At 44.0% G+C, this 13036-nt stretch overlaps 1 protein-coding gene across 1 annotated transcript in view; it reads left to right on the top strand.

Moving 5' to 3' along the window:
• ALK (ALK receptor tyrosine kinase) overlaps positions 1-13036 on the top strand; it is a 637574-nt gene that overhangs the window by 544543 nt on the left and 79995 nt on the right. The window lies entirely within an intron of this gene.

A 13036-nucleotide genomic window follows, 5' to 3' on the forward strand; every position in this document is an offset into this window, starting at 1 on the left:
CTGATCTCAATTTTCCTCTTCCTCGCAAAGAATAATTTGGCTTTCCTGGCTTATTGGATAAGTTCATTGAACATAATGGTAATTTCCTCGTTTTTTGTAGAGCTTCTTTGGAAATATGATGTCACACAGGAGCACCTATGTCAAGCAGTTCATAAAGAAGCTGTGGACCATTACTGGAGCAAAACAATTCAAAACAAATTGATTGACCTTATGGCAAGGAAGGTACTTGATAACATATTGATATGGCTTGGCAAAGCAAAGTACTATGCTGTAATAGTGGACTGCAATCCTGACATTAATCACAGTGAAAAGATGTCATTTACAATAAGATTTATTGACGATGAGATTGGTTATATCCAAGTACGGGGACACTTTATCTGTTTCCGGTCTGTGGACAACTCTTACTGGAAAAGGCCTAACAGAACTGTTTATGAATGTTTTGAATGAGAGTAAAATAAAGCTTCAGGATGGCCCACCCAAGCCTACAACAATGGTGCGAACATGAAAGGAAGAAACAGTGGCATCCAGGCAAAGATTCTGATCCTGAATCCAAGAGCTTTCTTTATGCCATGTGGCTGCCATTCCCTCAACCTGATTATATCAGATGCTGCGTCATCATCTTTAGATTCAGTACCTCTCTTTGGAGTACTGCAAAGGATATACATCCTGTTTTCAGCATCAGCTATCAAGTAGAAGATCCTCATGGACAAAGTTACAAATCTGACTGTGAAGCCACTATGTGACACTCGCTGGCAGAGCTGCATTGACAGCATAAGGCCAGTGAGGTACCAAGTGACTGAGGTTTACAATGCCCTGATGGAACTGGAGCAATCGAATAAGCTGAGACTGGAATCTGATATGAGCGCAAAGCCTGACAAACCAGATCACTGACTTCAATTTGCAAGGTCAAAGGCAGGAAGAGTGACCTTTTGAACCAAAGGACTAGGTTTAACATTCTAAGGCTGTCACCTGCTGTAACACTCACTATTTAATACTGGTCCACCCAATGTTGGTGCACAATTCAATTTCTTGATGTTAGTACATTTCAGTTATTCTTAAAATTTAAAAACTTTCTATCAGCTTAGGAAATTAATTTTTATTTGCTTATATATGGCATCAATAAATACAGATTTACAGATCCTAGCTTGCAAATTTATTGTCTTATATGACAGGGATAAATCATGCATGCAAATCATACATCAAAGTTGTGAAATAGGCTACAAATGCAATAAAAATAAGGTATTCAAAGGTTTAACAAATGGGGGGGTGGAAGACACTCCTCGCTTGGCATGCCATTTAGTCTAGGGACAGCCCTGCACACACATGTCCATCTACTTGGGAGCACTAGCCCTGGTATATGCAAGTCATAGACTGTAATCCCTCCATTTGCAGGTGACAGAAGCTTCATACCCAAGGCCCATTTGGATAAATGGATATTGGTCTGTGAAAATTCTATTGCCTGCACATGCTAGGATTAGAATAGTTCAACTGTGTATGCAGGCTTTGCACAGCGAGCTGGTGAGAGGCTAAGACCCCTGTCATAAACAGATAGCTAAGGGTTAATGTCTCTTTCACCTGAAGCACCTTACCAGAGGACCAATCAGAAAACCGGATTTTTTCAACTCTGGGTGGAGGGAAGTTTGTGTCTGAGTCTTTTGTCTGTCTGCCTGCTTTCTCTGAGCTTTGGAGAAGTAGTTTCTACTTTCTAGTCTTCTGTTTCTAAGTGTAAGGACAAAGAGATCAGATAGTAAGTTATATGGTTTCTTCTCTTTGGTATTTGCATGAATATAAGTGCTGGAGTGCTTTGATTTGTATTCTTTTTGAATAAGGCTGTTTATTCAATATTCTTTTAAGCAATCGACCCTGTATCTTGTCACCTTAATACAGAGAGACCATTTGTATGTATTTTTCCTTTCTTTTTTTATATAAAGCTTTCTTTTAAGACCTGTTGAAGTTTTCTTTACTGGGAAATTTCAGGGAAATTGAGTCTGTACTCACCAGGGAATTGGTGGGAGGAAGAAATCGGGGAGATCTGTGTGTTGGATTTGCTAGCCTGATTTTGCATTCCCTCTGGGGGAATAGGAAAGTGCTTTTTGTTTCCAGGACTGGGAACGGAGAGGGGGAGTCACTCTGTTTGGATTCACAGAGCTTGTGTCTGTGTATCTCTCCAGGAGCACCTGGAGGGGGGAAGGGAAAAAGGATTATTTCCCTTTGAGACTCAAGGGATTTGGGTCTTGGGGTCCCCAGGGAAGGTTTTTCAGGGGGACCAGAGTGCCCCAAAACACTCTAATTTTTTGGGTGGTGGCAGCAAGTACCAGGTCCAAGCTGGTAGCTAAGCTTGGAGGTTTTCATGCTAACCCCCATATTTTGGACGCTAAGGTCCAAATCTGGGACTAAGGTTATGATATGGTGGCAGTGGTGGGAGGATAGACAGAATCCAGAAGCCAGTAGGAATATTATATTTTTCTTTTCTCTGCTAAGGGCTTTTTAGCAGAGAGAAACAGTTTGGTTTTAAAAGGGAACCAGAGAGAATTTTTTTTTCTGTTCTCTCTGGCAGTTTGTGGCTTGCATGTTAAGCAAGAAGCCATTAAGGAGCTGTTACAGGTCTTTTGTCATGCAATAGCACTCCCATTGAGAGTCATTACCAGCACTATATAAATGCAAATAAAGTGGTTTTTCAGGTTTACTTAACATTGAAGATTAGCTAAAGGCACTGTTGCTAGGCAGACTTCAGGAGGCAACAGAGAACCTGCAGTGCAGAAGATAAACACCGGAGGGCACCCCAACACAAGAAAACAGGAACCATGACTTCGAAGGCAAAAATTGAGGCTGAAGAATAATTAAAGAAGAAGAACACAGGCGACAACTGGAAATAAAACAAAAAGAGATGGAGATGAAAGAAAGAGAAGAACAAATCAAACAGGCAGCACACAAAAGAAAACTAGAAGAAAAAGAGTTCGCCCACCGAAGGAAACAAGAAGAAGAAGAGTTGGCCCACCGCCGAGAAATGGAAAAACAACAAAAAGAAAATGAAGAGAAGGAAAAACAGAGAAAGCATGAACTGGACTTGGCAAAAGCTGGGCTGCATGTGCCAGCCAACCCTAACAACCCGGCGCCAATTATTGCTCCACAGCACAGGAAATTTCCCACCTACAAGGCAGGGGATGACACCGAGGCCTTCTTGGAAAATTTTGAAAGAGCCTGTCTTGGGTACAACATCCCCGAAGACCAGTACATGGTAGAATTAAGGTCACAGCTCAGTGGACCTTTAGCAGAGGTGGCAGCTGAAATGCCTAAGCAGCAAATGAATGACTATAAACTTTTTCAAACCAAGGCCAGATACAGAATGGGGATAACCCCAGATCATGCCCGTCGGCGCTTCAGAACCCAAAAGTGGAAACCAGAGGTGTCATTTCCCAAACACGCCTACTACATTGCAAACAACTATGAGGCCTGGATAACAGAAAACAACGTTCAAACCTTGGAAGAACTGCACCTCCTCATACAAATGGAGCAGTTCTTGGATGGTGTTCCTGAAGACATCACACGGTACATACAAGATGGAAAACCCAAAAATCTCGCTGAGGCAGGGGAGATTGGAGCCAAATGGATGGAACTGGCAAAAAGCAAGAAAGCTACTGTCAAGGGGAACGATTACCCCAGGGGGCACACAGACCATAAACCCTACAACCGAGGACAGCCAAAGACCCCACATACCACCCAAGTAAAGCCACAGACACCCTACCCTTCCACCTCACCAGTCTCCAGTAACTCACCTCGGCCCAGTGACCCATCAGATGGAAGATGCTTTAAGTGTAATGAACTGGGACATATCAAGGCCAACTGTCCCAAGAACACCATGCGAGTGCAATTCATTACACCACCATCACACCAAAGATCCCCAGGCCCAGATGCCTCTCAAATACCCTTGGAGCGAAGGGAAAATTTGAGAGTGGGCGGAAAGAAGGTTACTGCGTGGAGAGACACGGGGGCACAAGTGTCAGCTATCCACCAATCCTTCGTTGACCCCAAATTCATCAACCCAAAGGCCAAAGTTACAATTTACCCCTTCATGTCACAAGCTGTAGACTTGCCTACAGCTAAACTGCCTGTCCAGTACAAAGGCTGGTCAGGAATGTGGACTTTTGCAGTCTATGACAATTATCCTATCCCCATGCTACTGGGGGAAGACTTGGCCAACCAGGTGAGGCGGGCCAAGAGAGTGGGAATGGTTACACGTAGCCAAACCAGGCAAGCTTCCAGACCCATCCCTGTTCCTGAACCGTCCACAGACGCCCCGTCTGTGTTACCAGAGACCCAGACAGAGGTAGTGGATCCAGATTCCATGCCAACCACTGAAACAGCCACAGCACCTCCAGTCCCAGGCCCGGAACTGGAACAGCAACCAGCACCAGCGATTGCAACCCCATCTTCAAACTCAACGCCAGTGGGCGCCAGCGAGCCACAACTGGCAGAAGCAACAGACAGCCATACCCAAAAGGCTCAGCCAGAGTCTAAAATACCCTCAGGTGCACCAGCGGAGAGCGGTTCACCAGCAACGGAAACAACCCCATCACCTACATCGCTTCCAGAGGGACCAAGCCCAAGTCCACAGTCTGAGGAAGAACTGGTGACCCCAGCCTCAAGGGAACAGTTCCAGACTGAGCAGGAAGCAGATGACAGCCTTCAGAAAGCTTGGGCGGTGGCACGGAGCACCCCACCGCGTCTCAGCTCTTCTAATCGATCCCGGTTTGTTATAAACCAAGGACTTTTATACAAGGAAATTCTTTCTGGTGAACACCGGTAAGAATGGCAGCCGCAAAAACAGTTGGTGGTTCCAACTAAGTACCGGGGGAAGCTGTTAAGCTTAGCCCATGATCATCCCAGTGGCCATGCTGGGGTGAACAGAACCAAGGACCGGTTGGGGAAGTCCTTCCACTGGGAGGGGATGGGCAAGGACGTTGCCAAGTATGTCCGGTCTTGTGAGGTATGCCAAAAAGTGGGAAAGCCTCAAGACCAGGTCAAGGCCCCTCTCCAGCCACTCCCCATAATTGAGGTCCCATTTCAGCGAGTAGCTGTGGATATTCTGGGTCCCTTCCCAAAAAAGACACCCAGAGAAAAGCAGTACATACTGACTTTAGTGGACTTTGCTACCCAATGGCCGGAAGCAGTAGCTCTAGGCAACACCAGGGCTAACACTGTGTGCCTGGCCCTAACAGACATTTTTGCCAGGGTAGGTTGGCCCTCCGACATCCTTACAGATTCAGGGTCTAATTTCCTGGCAGGGACCATGGAAAAACTGTGGGAAACTCATGGGGTGAATCACTTGGTTGCCACCCCATACCACCATCAAACCAATGGCCTGGTGCAAAGGTTCAATGGAACTTTGGGGGCCATGATACGAAAATTCATCAACGAATTCTCCAATAATTGGGACCTAGTGTTGCAGCAGTTGCTGTTTGCCTACAGGGCTGTACCACATCCCAGTTTAGGGTTTTCACCATTTGAACTTGTGTATGGTCACGAGGTTAAGGGACCATTACAGTTGGTAAAGCAGCAATGGGAGGGGTTTACGCCTTCTCCAGGAACTAACATTCTGGACTTTGTAAGCAATCTGCAAAGCACCCTCCGACACTCTTTAGCCCTTGCTAGAGAGAATCTAAAGGATGCTCAGGAAGAGCAAAAGGCCTGGTATGACAGACATGCCAGAGAACGTTCCTTCAAGGTAGGAGACCAGGTTATGGTCTTGAAGGCGCAACAGGCCCATAAGATGGAAGCATCATGGGAAGGGCCATTCACGGTCCAAGAGAGCCTGGGAGCTGTAAACTACCTCATAGCATTTCCCAATTCCTCACTAAAACCTAAAGTGTACCATGTTAATTCTCTCAAGCCTTTCTATTCCAGAGACTTACAGGTTTGTCAGTTTACAGTCCAGGAAGATGATGCTGAGTGGCCTGACGGTGTCTACTACGACGGGAAAAAAGACGGTGGCGTGGAAGAGGTGAACCTCTCAACCACCCTGGAACGTCTGCAGCGGCAACAAATCAAGGAGCTGTGCACTAGCTTCGCCCCATTGTTCTCAGCCACCCCAGGACGGACTGAACGGGCATACCACTCCATTGATACAGGTAATGCTCACCCAATCAGAACCCCACCCTACCGGGTGTCTCCTCATGCCCAAGCTGCTATAGAACGGGAGATCCAGAACATGCTACAGATGGGTATAATCCGCCCATCTACCAGTGCATGGGCATCTCCAGTGGTTCTGGTACCCAAACCAGATGGGGAAATACGCTTTTGCGTGGACTACCGTAAGCTAAATGCGGTAACTCGTCCGGACAACTATCCAATGCAACGCACCGATAAGCTATTGGAGAAGTTGGAACGTGCCCAGTTCATCTCTACAATAGACTTAACCAAGGGGTACTGGCAAGTACCGCTAGATGAACCTGCCAAGGAGAGGTCAGCATTCGTCACCCATGCGGGGGTGTATGAATTCAATGTCCTTCCTTTCGGCCTTCGAAATGCACCCGCCACCTTCCAGAGGCTGGTAAATGGTCTACTAGCTGGACTGGGAGAATTTGCAGTTGCCTACCTCAATGATGTGGCCATTTTTTCAGACTCCTGGCCCGAACACCTACTACACCTGGAAAAGGTCTTTAAGAGCATCAGGCAGGCAGAACTAACTGTTAAGGCCAAAAAGTGTCAAATAGGCCAAAACAGAGTGACTTACCTGGGGCACCAGGTGGGTCGAGGAACCATAAACCCCCTACAGGCCAAGGTAAATGCTATCCAAAAGTGGCCTGTCCCACGGTCCAAGAAGCAGGTCCAATCCTTCTTAGGCTTGGCCGAATACTACAGGCGATTTGTACCACACTACAGCCAAATCGCTGCCCCATTGACCGACCTAACCAAAAAGACCCAGCCAAATGCCGTTAAGTGGACGGATGAGTGTCAAAAGGCCTTTACCCAGCTTAAGGCGATGCTCATGTCTGACCCTGTGCTCAGGGCCCCGGACTTTGACAAGCCATTCCTAGTAACCACAGATGCATCTAAGCGTGGTATAGGAGCAGTGCTCATGCAGGAAGCAACAGATCACAACTTCCATCCTGTCGTGTTTCTCAGCAAGAAACTGTCTGAGAGGGAAAGTCACTGGTCAGTCAGTGAAAAGGAATGCTATGCCATTGTGTACGCCCTGGAAAAGCTACGCCCATATGTTTGGGGACGGCGGTTCCAACTACAAACTGACCATGCTGCACTAAAGTGGCTTCATACTGCCAAGGGGAACAACAAGAAACTTCTTCGTTGGAGTTTAGCTCTCCAAGATTTTAATTTTGAAATTCAACACATCACAGGAGCTTCTAACACAGTAGCTGATGCACTCTCCCGTAAGAGTTTCCCAGAATTCAGTAGTTAAAAAGTGTTCTTAAAATGTAAAAGTCTGTTAGTTATATACTTCGGGGTATATGTAAAGGTGCATGTGTTGTATTAATCTGTTTATTTTCAAGTTCTAGAAGGAAATCGCCGCCCGTGAGCTTCCCCACTGTCTGCAATTTGGGGGGCGTGTCATAAACAGATAGCTAAGGGTTAATGTCTCTTTCACCTGAAGCACCTGACCAGAGGACCAATCAGAAAACCGGATTTTTTCAACTCTGGGTGGAGGGAAGTTTGTGTCTGAGTCTTTTGTCTGTCTGCCTGCTTTCTCTAAGCTTTGGAGAAGTAGTTTCTGCTTTCTAGTCTTCTGTTTCTAAGTGTAAGGACAAAGAGATCAGATAGTAAGTTATATGGTTTCTTTTCTTTGGTATTTGCATGAATATAAGTGCTGGAGTGCTTTGATTTGTATTCTTTTTGAATAAGGCTGTTTATTCAATATTCTTTTAAGCAATCGACCCTGTATCTTGTCACCTTAATACAGAGAGACCATTTGTATGTATTTTTCCTTTCTTTTTTATATAAAGCTTTCTTTTAAGACCTGTTGAAGTTTTCTTTACTGGGAAATTTCAGGGAAATTGAGTCTGTACTCACCAGGGAATTGGTGGGAGGAAGAAATCGGGGAGATCTGTGTGTTGGATTTGCTAGCCTGATTTTGCATTCCCTCTGGGGGAATAGGAAAGTGCTTTTTGTTTCCAGGACTGGGAACGGAGAGGGGGAGTCACTCTGTTTGGATTCACAGAGCTTGTGTCTGTGTATCTCTCCAGGAGCACCTGGAGGGGGGAAGGGAAAAAGGATTATTTCCCTTTGTTGTGAGACTCAAGGGATTTGGGTCTTGGGGTCCCCAGGGAAGGTTTTTCAGGGGGACCAGAGTGCCCCAAAACACTCTAATTTTTTGGGTGGTGGCAGCAAGTACCAGGTCCAAGCTGGTAGCTAAGCTTGGAGGTTTTCATGCTAACCTCCATATTTTGAACGCTAAGGTCCAAATCTGGGACTAAGGTTATGATAACCCCACTGTAAAATCAGGTCCAGAATCTTTTTTGCTTCTGCCCCCAGCCATAACTGTTTAGATCAGGAGTCCCTAAAGTTTTTGCCGGCACAACCCCTTTTTAATAAAATTTCCTCCCGGGAGTCCAGAGAGCATGGATGATACCATTTTGTAGAGCAAAATTGTGTCCTCCGTGCATCATGACTTCACACACACCATCCATGCGACGTCATGCTGTGCAGAGCAAAATGGTGTCCTTCAGCCACTATGAATTGCCATGACCCCATCTGCTGAGGGCAGGACCCCATTTGTGATCACGATCCACAGTTTGGGAACCGCTGGTAGAGATAGTTGACACTAATGTATGGGATAAGAGGCTAAGGTTTTGATATTTTCTTCAGCGTATGTTTGTCAGGTCACTAATTGGCATCTTTATTGGCATTCTTTGGATAAGGCTAAGCACTGCAAGAGACATAGAATCTGAGCTATAGTCTCACCCCAGCTCCTTCTGGCTCAGAGTTCAGACACATATGTTGGAGGCAGGGTGGCTGATGAAGTTTAAAATGTTAGTTGCTCTCAGTGATTCTTCAACAGTGATGGTCAACACAAGGGTTAAGCACCACTTAAATCCCACTTTAAGACTCCAGAATAGGGCCTAGTGAGATTTAAGTGATGACTAGATTTACTGGCTGTCTGCACCAGGGTGAATTCCACCCTCTGTATATTGTCCACATAGTCAGACAAACGCTACCCAATCTTCCTGGCAAATGTTCATTTGAATTTTTAATTGCATTTGTTTTAGTTGCACTTTCACTACTTTGGAATTTGTTTTTTCTGACTATTTGATGGGTCAAAGGTAAGTATTGGCCAAAACAGACAATTTTAATAAAATAGTGTAGAGTTTTCATAGAAAAATAATTTTAAATTTGTAATCCTGATTAATTATAATGGAAACCCCATTGAAAGAGTTAATGCTCATCCAATCAAAGAACAAGTGTAAACATACCACATGGCCTTTGCATGCAATCGGAAGATTTATTTTAATGCTAGCGGACAAGCTACAGGCCAAGAATTATTCCCAGAAACTACTTGGCAAATAATTTTGAACAATAAATAAGTCTGAGAAATGACACTCCAGTCACAGACAGGAAAAAGAGATTAATGATTGTATAAATTATTCATTATAATTTATTAGCCTGGCTCTGATTCTCAGTGCAGTTTTTTATTTTATTTTTTTCTTAAATTGAAAGCTTCAGTTTATTAACCCAATTAGTGGTCTGATCCAAGATGTCTGAAGCAGATCCAGAGGGTAGAAAAATATAGGCCTAAATCTTCCAAAGTGACTAGTGATTTTGCGTGCCTTTGTTATTGGGTGTCCTGACTTTCAGCATACTGGTGCTCAGCACTTTCTGGACATCAGGCCTCTTTAAAGTATCCAAAGTGGGACCCAAAATCCTTAGTCACTTTGGAAAATTTAGACCAGAATATATTACTTTTTGGCAGCCACAGACTGGATAATTATGGTGTGCTGAAGGTACTACCGCATCATGCATTGCTGAACAAAGGAGAGTTGTGCTGTATGTTACATGACTGCATCACAGTTGCGTGCAAGTGGAAAATGCTATGCTGCTACCCAGTTGCTTAAAGGGTTGTGTTTCAGTGTTGCTGTTTCATCTGTGGAGATCAAAGTTGTGTTCAAAACTGAATTACTCTAAACTGCCGTGACATGCAGCAACCTGTGGAAACAGGTTTCTGAGAGTTTTTAATGGCTCGTGTAGTATGTTGCAGTTGTTTCTGGTACCAGGGGAAATCAATAATACACAGGGAGGAAATAGCCACTTTTACTGCAAAAAGGCCACTTCTGAGGTTGTATAGATATTAAGAGAACCTTGTTTTGTTATTTAAGACTTCAAGCAAGCGCTGTATTTAATACATTTTTTAGGTCAATGTGGGTTTCGTGGGGAAAAAGTCCGAGTTTAGTCTAGATCCAAACTTTTTGAAACCCGTCATCCTAATTTTTTTTTAAAACCAGGATCGACTTCCCCCCAGGCTTCATTCTGTTCCTTCTTGATCCAGCAGTAAAGTTGGACTGCCTTGCGGTATCAAACAAGAAGGAGATTCTGAACTAGGAGAAAGAATGTGGTCCCTAAGTCACTACGGTAGTGATTAAGAGGGAATGCTGAGAACACCTGGCGTGGATATTAGGAGAAATCCTGGTCCCTTTGAAGTTAATGGTAAACCCCTCATTGACTTCAAGGGAGCCAGGATATCACCCATTATGTTTTATATGCAACTTAACTTCATACGTGTAGGTTTCTTCACGAAGAGAAAAGTTTCATAAAAATTAGAGATGCAAAAAGACCTACAATGTCCCAAGCAGCCTACCCTCAGGGGCCAGTGCAGGACTGGTGCCTCCACTGTATCTTCTTGAGCTTTATCCACACTCGTTCAAACTATGGAAGAGAGGAGAGGAACGTCCACTCAGTTCAGAGAAGCCGTCAGACCTTTGGCTTCTTATCGGAATTCCAAACATTTGAGACTCTGATTATTAAAAATTCATCAGGTTTGTATAATAAACTTCTCGTGATCTGGCTTTCCCCAGTCCACCAGCTTTTTGGAGATCAATATAATAGGAGGCTCACGGGAGAGAAAACACACATTTTTAGTTAACTGCACAAGCGCTCAGTTCCATCTGAGTCTGCTGAGGGCTCTGGAAACCTCAGGTCCATACTGAACACAGGTATTAGCATAGTCACTCCCACAGTAGCATTACATCACCACCTTTAGGGCTTGTCTACTCTGTTCCTAAATAATTCCATGTGCAGACAGATTTTCACCTGAGAGATAAGAGCTGTTTCTTATTATTCCAAACTAAGATACTCACCTACCCATTTTACTAAGCATATGCTTCAGTGCAGCTGGTTTAGCCCACTGGAATGTTACATGTTAAGCCACTATGATAGCTGGAAGGAGAGGCCTCAGCTTTCTTTCTGGCAATGAAGCAAATGAACATAACAACTTTCTGGCGTAAGATAAGACTGTCAGTATTTGAAGGGATCATATCCACAGAAGCATTGTGTGAAAATTCTGATAAACATTCTGTTTAGAAACCATTAGTCTCTGAGATTATATTTTCTGAGGTTCTCTTTCCCCATTTTTGTTTTTTGTTTTTCACCCATTATCTATATAATCTTCTGATCTAGCTAAGTTATCTAAAGTGTTTTATGCTCCTGCCCATAGCTGTAGTATCCGGGCACCTTCTATGCAAAATCAATAGCAAAGTCCCTGGCAGACTTTGTGATGTCTCTGTCACTTGTCCCTTTCCAGGGTCGAAACTGCTTGAGATAGGGATTTTTTGGGAGGTGGGGAAATTGGGAGAAGGTTGGGAATAGAAGGGGATGTTTATATTGTGAGCATCACATATGGTAGAAAGGTTTTCTCAAAGAGGGTGGCTTTGTAATGTTTCCTGAAGATGGTCAGGCTCTGGATTAAGAAAGTCATCAAGAAAACTGGATACTTTATTCTTAAGGCCCTGGTCCAAACTTTCATTGATGTCAATGGGTTTGGAACAGGCCTTAAGCCTAGAAAGAATAGTCAGGTGGATAGAGCACTGGAGCTCAAGAGACCTGGATTCACTTCCAGATTTTGTCACAGACTTCTTGTGTGAGCATTGGCAAGTCAATTAATCTATCCTGTGCCTCAGTTCCCCATCTGTAAAATGGGGATAATACCTCCTTATCTCATAAGGGTGGTATGAGGATAATTTTTGTTAATTGTGAGGTGCTCCTGAAAAAAGTCATATTTGTAGATAGCTCTTCTGCACTATATATCTTGATCCCTTCTATGTCAAATCCCAAACAACTGTTGTGATAATAAATAATTGTTGCTCTATTTCACTGAGGGAATCTCACAGCTTTACAAATGTTAATGAATTTAGCCTCACCACAGTAGTAGTAGTATCCTCCCCCTTCCCCCTTAGGAAACTCCACTAGTAATAGCAAGAGTGGAATGGCTGGCAAAAACCACCTAGTGGTATTTTGGCTATCCTGTCTAGACCAGCCTTGGCTTCGATGGCAGAGTGGTTAAAATGCTAGTGGCCGATCTGAGCTAACACTTCCTCTGTTGCTATCACCAGTGCAGCTGCATATGTTGTAATGAATTGGTGGGAATGTTGAAAAGTAATGCCCCTGCAGACGCAGCTAGAAGGGTGAATTGGCTTGCCCAAAGTCATGGTTACAGATATTTCGAAAACATGTTTTAAAACTTTCATTTTTAGTGACCATAGAGTCTTACTAATGGAATTTACTGGATTTTGTGAATTAGCATATAAGTAAAGACCCTCAATAGAGAAACCAAGGACACGTGCATCAAATGCAGTTTGTCCAGTTAGTTTTGATTATTTATAATGCTTTAGAGTACATTAGCAAATGTTGCATATATAATTTGCAGAACTAATGAGGTCTTAATAATATGAGGCCTCACAACAGTGCTGGCTCTGGTGGTGAAGCTGCAGAGAAATGGGGAGGTATTGCAATTTCATCTGTGTGAACTATGAAGTGTGACGATTAGCAAGATTCTACTGTTCAAATCTGCACATAGGGCCAAATCCCCATCTGG

This window comes from Gopherus flavomarginatus, chromosome 4 (genome assembly GCF_025201925.1).
Source record: "Gopherus flavomarginatus isolate rGopFla2 chromosome 4, rGopFla2.mat.asm, whole genome shotgun sequence".
Lineage (NCBI taxonomy): Eukaryota > Metazoa > Chordata > Testudines > Testudinidae > Gopherus > Gopherus flavomarginatus.